Genomic DNA, 8,905 nt, shown 5'->3' with positions numbered 1-8,905 from the left:
CAACTGTCGTTGTTGTACAATAGTAACTGGGAACGTAAAGAAACTCGTTCCAATTTGATGAGTCAGCTAAGGGATTAAGCTGTGTCGTCGGGCCGTCAAGTTAAACGGAACCCGTATTAAAAGGGATGAAAATATTTAAAAGTGTGAATGTGAAATATATGTGATGATCCTATATGTTTGCATACTATTTGATGTGTGCATGTTTGAATTCGAGATCGATTTTATTTTTAAATATTTTAAAAAGGGATTTTAAGGATTTTATTGATCCTAAAACATTTTTATAAAATTATAGAAATGTGGTCAAGGTATGAAATTGGCTTTTTTGCTTTCAAAATAGTCCAAGGGACTTTTTAAAAATAATATTCGGATTTGTTTTAATAATTTGAGATTTTAAAATGATTTTATGGAATTTATTTATATTATTTGGAGTTATTTGTAAAATCCATAACAAATTATTTATTTTTTCAAAAATTCATTTAGAAATACTAGTGAAGAGCTAATTGTATGTTCTTTATTTTAAAAATGGGATTGAGTATATTTTTTGATATTATGAGGATGATTTATATTTTACTAAAGAGATGTATAGAATAACAAATAGAAAGAAAAAGAAAGAGAGGACTTTGTTAATTACCATTTTTCCCCTAAAATGTTATATATATACTCCCTCCCCTCCCCTTTTTCTTCTTTTCTCACCGTCTCTCTTCATCTCTCTCTCTCGAACTCTCTCTTCCTCTCTCTCGGTACAACTCTCTTTCTCTCTTGTTTCTTCGATTTCACCACTAAAACTCTATCCCAGGTTAATATTTGAGTTCCATAAGCTATATGTATGTATATATTTGCATGTGAGTTTTTGGTATGTGAATATGTGCGTGCTGTGTTTGGTAATTGGAGTGAGGCCCGAGTTCTTGATTTCCTTCGGTTTTTGGCTTGAAACTTTGAAGTTCTGTGATGATTAAGTGTTGCATGTCAAAGTTTTATATGTAATCGGTGAGGTTTCGAGTTGAGGGCCAAGAATCCGTCAACCCCGAAACCTTTCCGCTACCGGTGATGAACTCCGATAAACTGGTGGTGAGCCATGATGTGTTAACTGAGCTCTAAGAGTCTATAAACTCAATATTATTGATGCATGTCATGTTTTTCAAAAATTTCGAATGAAACTCTCGATTTATATGATTTTTGGTTCGATTTTTGTGATGAACATGATTGACTTGGATTAAGATAGGTTTAGTTTGTAAATGGAACCTTGCATGTTGATATTTGATCAATTATTTGAGGTTTTGTTGAAACGGCCGAATGGTGCATGGTTTTGAAAGAGTGGATTCAAGTTATTTGATCGATTTAATTCTCGAGTCTAAGTATATGGTTTATGTAAGATTGATTTGGTGTTAAAAAGATATTTGGCTAGATGCATGTCAAGTTAAGTGATTGCATGTTAAGTTTTAAAGAACTACCTGTGTTATTTTGAGGGTTTAGTTCGAATTTATGGTTAAAAAGGAAAGTGTAAGTGGTTTTGTTGGTGAGTTATTGAAATTGTGATTATTTTCTTAAGTATAAAGCTTGGTTTATAAAGGTATAACATACTATGTGCTATGTGAGTATTCGATGTTTATACTCGTGTATATAAGTTAAACGTTAATGTGAATTGGGATAATCGTTAGACGTTTAGGGAACGTCGAGTGTGAATGAGTATCTAATTAGGGGTTCCATGTTGGATTGTAGATTCAGATAGCAGAGGTATTTAGTGGCATTTATGTCCACTTAGAATGCTCCATAAAGGCTTGAATTGATGTTTTGTACTCGAGTTATTTATATTTTTGTAGTGTTTTTGCATTTCAGACATAAATAAAAGAATTAGGACATTTAGCACTATTTTGGTGCTAAATTGATGTTAGGATGGTGCTCAGGAAGATTGCTCGAGGATTGCCAACTCAAACCAGCCAAGAAAACAAGAAAATAAAGATTTTCCAGAAGGTTGCGCGGGTGCAGCGCGCGGCCGCGCCGGGTCGATTTCCAGGATTCCCGTTTCTACTATAATTATGATTTGCTGGACTTCTAATCTGCATGGGCTGCTATATAATGACAACTTAAGATCGTTTTTTAATAAGGAGACATAACAAAGCTTAAGGAGAGATCGACGAGGAGACCTATAGCACAATTCAGCAAAGGAGAAGAAGACCTAGTTTATTCTTGTGATTCTTGTTCTAAGTTGTAATCTTGGATGCTCGTTTATTGTTTGTTGAACCTTTACTCTTGTTACGTACTTGGTTTATTATTTATTCAGTATAAAGACTACGTTTATTATACCATGCTTTCATCAGAACCCACGTTGATGATGAGTCTGATTATGGACTAATCATTATCGTAGGGTTCTAGCGGATTTACTTATGGATTTTAATAGTTAATATGTTTTGATACCTTAGTGTGTGGTGATTATATGATATCCTAGTATTGGTTTAGCTTATTCGTCTTATGAGCATCACGAACTTATAAGATAGCGTGTTAATCTCTATTGTAGCAAAAATAAATATAGGGGTTTAGAACTTGCCATGCTAGCATAGGTTCATGTATTTGATATGCATGATTCGTAGGTAATTTTAACCATCTTACTTGCCCTATGTAATCAGGATAGATAACTTGTGAATTAAAACCGTTATGTTGTCAAATTCTATAGACATATAGGGTCTCAATATAATTGGTGTCTATTCAGCTTCCATCTCTTTTGTGGAGGTCTGGTAATAGGGTATTCGTATAATGAAAGTTGGCGTTTACTAGTTTCATGTTATCTGATTAGTGTCATCACCATTGCATGCTAAGGTTAAGAACAAAAAGGCTATTGAATGAAGTAGTAATGAAGTTAGAATACCATGTTTGTGTCTTATAGTAATCAATCCCTTTTAATCTCTTAGTTAATGTTCCTTAGTATAATTTCTTAGTTAATCGTAGTTATAAACAATCTCAATTTGTTATTTGTCTTAGCATTGAATAATAACCATACCATTGTTGCATAAGTGCATTGATTGAAATTAACCTAAACCGGTCTTTGTGGGAACGAACTAGAAATACTTCTATATTACTTGTGATCGCGTATACTTGCGTGAATATTAGCGCGTATTTTCGTCCTAACAAGTTTTTGGCTCCGTTTCCGGGGACTCGGTGTTAATTTTTAGTTTATGTGTTTGTCATCAGTGGTCGTTAAAGTTCATTGACTCAGACATTGTTACTTACTTGTTTCCTTGTCGTATTTCAGGTACTCTAGCGAGCGTGTATGCATACGCGTTCTCAGTCTCGTAAGAGAACACTGGATCAGGCTGAGGAAGAAGTTGTAGTAGCTAAGGAAGTTTTTGAAGAAGTTCTTGTCGAGGAGAAAGTTGAAGAAGAAGCTCTTATTACAATGGGAGAACCAGAAGCGAATACGAAGGCTTTGATGGATTACTCTCAACCGAAGATTAATAATATTCAGTCTAGCATTGTCCGACCAGCCATCTCGGCTAACACCTTTGAGATCAAGTCGAGCACTATTCAGATGATACAGAGCTCAGTTCAGTTTGGGGGTTCTCCGACAAAAGACCCCAACATGCACATCGGAGATTTCTTCGAGATCTGCGACACTTTCAAGTTCAATGGAATTTCAGAATATGCTATTAAGTTGAGGCTTTTCCCATTCTCTCTGCGGGATAAAGCTAAGTGTTGGTTACATTCTCTACCACCAGGGTCTATCACCAAATGGGAGGTTCTTGCTCAAAAGTTCCTAACTAAATTTTTTCCCGATGAGGAAGACTGCTACAATCAGAATCGCACTTACTCAATTTGCTCAGCAATCTGGAAAATCTTTATGTGAGGCCTGGGATCGCTACAAGGAGATGCTTAGAAAGTGTCTTCACTATGGGATGCATGGTTGGATGATCATTAACTGCTTTTATAATGGATTGGGTGCTACTTCTAGACCCATGCTTGATGCAGCATCAGGAGGAGCCTTATGGGCTAAAAGCTATGATGAAGCTTATGAATTGATTGAGCTGATGGCTGCCAATGAATACCAGAACCTAACTCAGAGGCTACCTCAAGGAAAGGTAGCAGGAATTCTGGAGGTAGATGTAGCTACTGCTATAGCTGCTCAGCTTAAGGCTTTGACGATGAAGGTGGATTCTTTGGCTAATTATGGAGTTAATCAGATTATTAGTGTCTGTGAGCTTTGTGTTGGTGCCCATGAGACGGGGCAGTGTGCTATTTCTAGTGAATCAGCTCAGTTTTTGAGCAACTTCCAGAGGTCGTAGTAACCAGTTCCAGCCACCTATTATCCCAACAACCGCAATCATCCTAACTTCAGTTGGAGCAATACTCAGAAAGCGGTTCAGCAGCCTTATCAACAGTATTCATCAAAATAACACACCTCTCCTAGTTTTCAGCAATCACAATATGCACCAAGACAATAAATCCAGCTGCAACGATCTAATGAAAAATCTGAATTGGAGAAGTTGAGGCTCATGTGTAAGAGGCAAGCGGTGTCTATCAAGACCTTGGAGAATCAAATTGGACAGATTGCCAATATCTTGCTGAATCGTCAACCTGGTTCACTACCTAGTGACACAGAAGTGCCAGGAAGGAAGGAAGCTAAAGAGCAGGTTAAGGCAATCACATTGAGGTCTGGGAAGGTTGCAAATCCCGAAAAATCTCAAGTCTCGGGAGAAGAAGTTGTGGAAGAAGAAGAAGTGCAGAAGGAAGCAGAAGTGGAACCAATGAAGACTACTGTGGAACACACTCCTCCTGAGGGTAATACAGGAGAAAAACAGATCTATCCTCCATCTCCTTTCCTAAGAGGCTACAGAAGAAAAAGCTGGATAAGCAGTTTGAGAAGTTTCCGGAGGTGTTCAAGAAACTTCATATCAATATACCTTTCGCTGAAGCTCTTGAACAAATGCCTAGTTATGCGAAGTTTATGAAAGGTATTCTCTCTCAGAAAGTGAAGCTTGATGACTTAGAGACTGTTGCTCTCACGGAGGAGTGTAGTGTTGTGCTGCAACAGAAGTTGCCTCTGAAGCTTAAAGATCCTGGAAGCTTCACTATTCCTTGTACCATTGGAAAAGTGTCATTTGACTAATGCTTATGTAACTTGGGAGCTAGCATCAATCTGACGCCCTTGTCAATCTTCAAGAAATTGGACTTACCTGATCTAAAGCCTACTTATATGACCTTGCAGTTGGCCGATCGTTCTATTACATATCCACGAGGCATTGTGGAGGATGTCTTGGTCAAGGTGGATAAACTCATCTTTCCCGCTGATTTTTTAATTCTTGATTTTAAGGAGGATAAGAAGATTCCCATAATCTTGGGAAGACCTTTATTGACTATTGGCCGAACCTTGATTGATGTGCCGAAGGGTGAGCTTACTATGCGAGTGCTGGATCAAGATGTGACATTCAATGTTTTTAATGCCATAGAATTCCCGACTGAAAACGAGGAGTGCTTAAAAGTGGAGTTGGTCAATTCTGTGGTTACTTCAGAACTAAATGCTAAGGTCCGATGCCTTAGGCCTTGTTGGGGAATTCAGATAGTGAAGATGATGAAGGTGATGAACAGTTGCAGTATTTGAATGCTTTTCCTTGAAAGCGAAGGCTAGATATGCCTTTTGAATCTCTTGGATTGGAGGAGTTGAACAAATATCCAAAGCGCCTCCAGCCATCTATTGAGAAAACTCCTACACTTGAGCTTATACCATTACCTGAACACATAAGGTATGCTTTTTTAGGTGATACATCTACTTTGCCTGTTATTATTGCATCTGACCTTTCAGGTAGTGATGAGGAAAAGCTCTTAAGAATTCTGATTGAGTTCAAGTCGGCAATTGGATGGACTATAGCAGATATCCAGGGAATCAACCCTTCTTATTGTATGCATAAAATTCTGCTAGAGGAAGGTAGCAAGCCTACTGTTGAGCAACAGAGAAGGCTTAATCTAATCATGAAAGGAGTTGTGAAAAAAGAAATCCTCAAGTGGCTAGATGCAGGGATCATTTATCCCATTTCTGACAGTTCTTGGGTGAGTCTAGTTCAGTGTGTGTCGAAGAAAGGAGGTATCACCGTTGTTGCTAATGAAAAGAATGAGCTCATTCCTACTCGAACAGTCACGTGGTGGAGAGTTTGCATGGATTACAGGAAGCTGAACAAGGCCACAAGGAAGGATCACTTCCCTCTTCCATTTATTGATCAGATGCTTGACAGATTGGATGGGCATGAGTATTGCCGTCTTCTGGATGGTTATTCGGGTTATAATCATATTTTTATTGCTCCAAAAGATCAGGAAAAGACCACATTCACTTGTCCATTTGGTACTTTTGCCTTCATAAGAGTTTCTTTTGGGTTGTGTGGTGCACCTGCTAAAGAGATGCATGATGGCTATCTTCTCTGACGTGATTGGTCAGAATGTGGAGGTGTTCATGGACGATTTCCCCGTGTTTGATGATTCTTTTGACGAATGCTTGCAAAATCTTGGCGCCATACTTAAAAGGTGTGTTGAGACCAATTTGGTTCTCAACTGGGAGAAATGTCATTTTATGGTGTGATAGGGAATTATTCTTGGGCACAAGGTCTTTAGTAAAGGTCTTGAAGTGGACAAAGCCAAGGTGGGGGTAATCGAAAACCTTCCTCCGCCCATTTCTGTAAAGGGAGTCCGCAACTTTCTGGGTCATGCAGGATGCGGTTCATCAAGGACTTCTCTAAAATCTCTAAACCGTTGTGCAATCTTTTAGAGAAAGATGTCCCTTTCAAGTTTGATGATGAGTGCCTTGCTGCTTTTGAGATCTTAAAGAAGAGTTTGATCTCGGCACTGGTCATAACTGCACCTAATTGGGATGAACCTTTTAAGATGATGTGCGATGCAAGTGACTATGCAGTTGGAGCAGTTCTTGAGCAGATAAAGAACAACATATTTCATGTGGTCTACTATGCTAGTAAGACTCTAAATGGTGCTCAACTGAACTATACTACTACTGAGAAAGAGCTATTGGCTATTGTCTATGGTTTTGAGAAGTTTCGATCTTATTTGCTTGGCACGAAGGTGACAGTTTTCACTGATCACGCTGCGATTCGCTATCTCGTCTCGAAGAAGGAGTCGAAGCCTAGATTGATTAGATGAGTTCTTTTGCTTCAGGAATTTGAATTAAAGATGAAGGACAGAAAAGATACTGAAAATCAAGTTGTTGATCATCTCTCTCGTTTGGAAGACCCAAGTGCAACTTCACAAGATAAGATATTGATAAATGAGTCTTTTCCCGATGAACAGCTGTTTGGGGTGCAAGAAGAACCATGGTTTGTAGACATTGTGAACTACCTTGTGAGTAATATCATGCCTCCAGACTTGTCTTCTGCTTAAAGAAAGAAGTTTCTTCATGAGGTGAAATGGTGCATGTGGGATGAGCCTTTCTTGTTTAGGCAAGGAGTTGACCAAATCATCAGGAGATGTATTCTGTACAGCGAAACGGGGGGAATCTTGCGAGATTGCCATTCAACTGCTTATGGAGGCCACTATGATGGAGAGAAGACAGCAGCTCGTATCCTTCAAGCGGGATTCTTCTGGCCTACATTGTTTAAGGATGCACATCAGTTTGTTTTGAAGTGTGATCGATGCCAGCGGGTTAGTAATATGTCCAAGAGTGATGAGATGCCTCTTAATGTGATTCTCGAGGTTGAGGTCTTCGATGTTTGGGGGATTGACTTCACGGGGTCATTTGTCTCATCTTGCAATAATCAGTATATCTTGTTGGCGGTTGATTATGTCTCGAAATGGGTTAAAGTCAAGGATTTACCAACAAACGATGCGAAGGTAGTTCTAAATTTTCTTCATAAACAGATATTTAAAAGGATTGGGACTCCAAGAGTCATAATCAGTGACGAGGGATCGCATTTCTGTAATCGTAAGTTCACTGCCATAATGTAAAGATATAATGTGAATCCTCGCATTGCTACAGCCTACCATCCTCAAACTAATGGTCAAGCTGGAGTATCTAATAGAGAGATCAAGCGTATCCTAGAGAAAGTTGTATGTCCGTCAAGAAAGGATTGGTCTTCGAAGCTGGATAAAGCTGTTTGGGCGTATCGAACAGCATATAAGACTCCGCTAGGTATGTCACTGTTTCAGTTGGTTTATGGTAAGGGGTGTCTTTTACCTATGGAGCTCGAGTAGAAAGCATACTGGGCTTTGAAGAAATTGAACCTTGATATGGATGTAGCTGGAAAGAAAAGAATGTTGTAATTGAATGAACTCGATGAGTTTCGGCTTCAAGCGTATGAGAACAACAAAATGTAAAAGGAGAAAGTCAAGAGGTGACATGATAGGGGTCTAGTGCTCAAATTATTTATGCTGGGGCAACAAATTCTTTTGTTCAACTCTCGTCTCCATCTTTTTCCTGGAAAATTGAAGTCGAGGTGGTTAGGGCCGTTTCTTATCAAAACTGTGTTTCCACATGGAGTGGTAGACATTTTTGAAAATGATCCGGGCCAAGCGTTCAAAGTGAATGACAGAGGTTGAAGCATTACTATGGGGATACGGCAAATTGTGAGGTGGTTAGTGCCATTTTGTTGTCCACTTGATCTCGGGATTCTACGTCAAGCTAACGACGTAAACCAGGCACTTCTTGGGAGGAACACCAAGTTTGTTGTACATTAGTAGATAGAGGAAGAAAAAAACAAGGAGAAAAGCACAAAAAAATTAGAAAAAGAAAAAAATCAGTGCCAACGCGTGCCAGCGCTCGTATGCGGCGCAGTCGCGCTGGTTTTCGTGTAGCACGTCGCGCCCGCGCTGCCAGGTGGGGCGGCCGCGCTGGATCCCTGGTTCTGAAAAAATAAAGGCAGAAAATCGGGAATTTGAACTCCAAATCAATTCCCAACCAAATTTTACTCTCCCACTTCCA

The 8,905-nt window shown here is 39.1% G+C and overlaps 1 non-coding gene across 1 annotated transcript; it reads right to left on the bottom strand.

The window, feature by feature from the left end:
• Positions 1 to 3,782: 3,782 nt before the first annotated feature.
• On the bottom strand, positions 3,783 to 3,889 carry LOC141662722 (small nucleolar RNA R71). The gene has a single exon (XR_012550821.1). It is a non-coding gene; the product is annotated as a small nucleolar RNA R71 (small nucleolar RNA).
• Between the last annotated feature and the right edge of the window lie 5,016 nt (positions 3,890 to 8,905).

The sequence above is a fragment of the Apium graveolens genome, chromosome 5, assembly GCF_009905375.1.
Source record: "Apium graveolens cultivar Ventura chromosome 5, ASM990537v1, whole genome shotgun sequence".
Lineage (NCBI taxonomy): Eukaryota > Viridiplantae > Streptophyta > Magnoliopsida > Apiales > Apiaceae > Apium > Apium graveolens.
The sequence above is the reverse complement of the archived record's forward strand: the minus strand, read 5'-3'. Positions and strand labels throughout refer to the sequence as shown.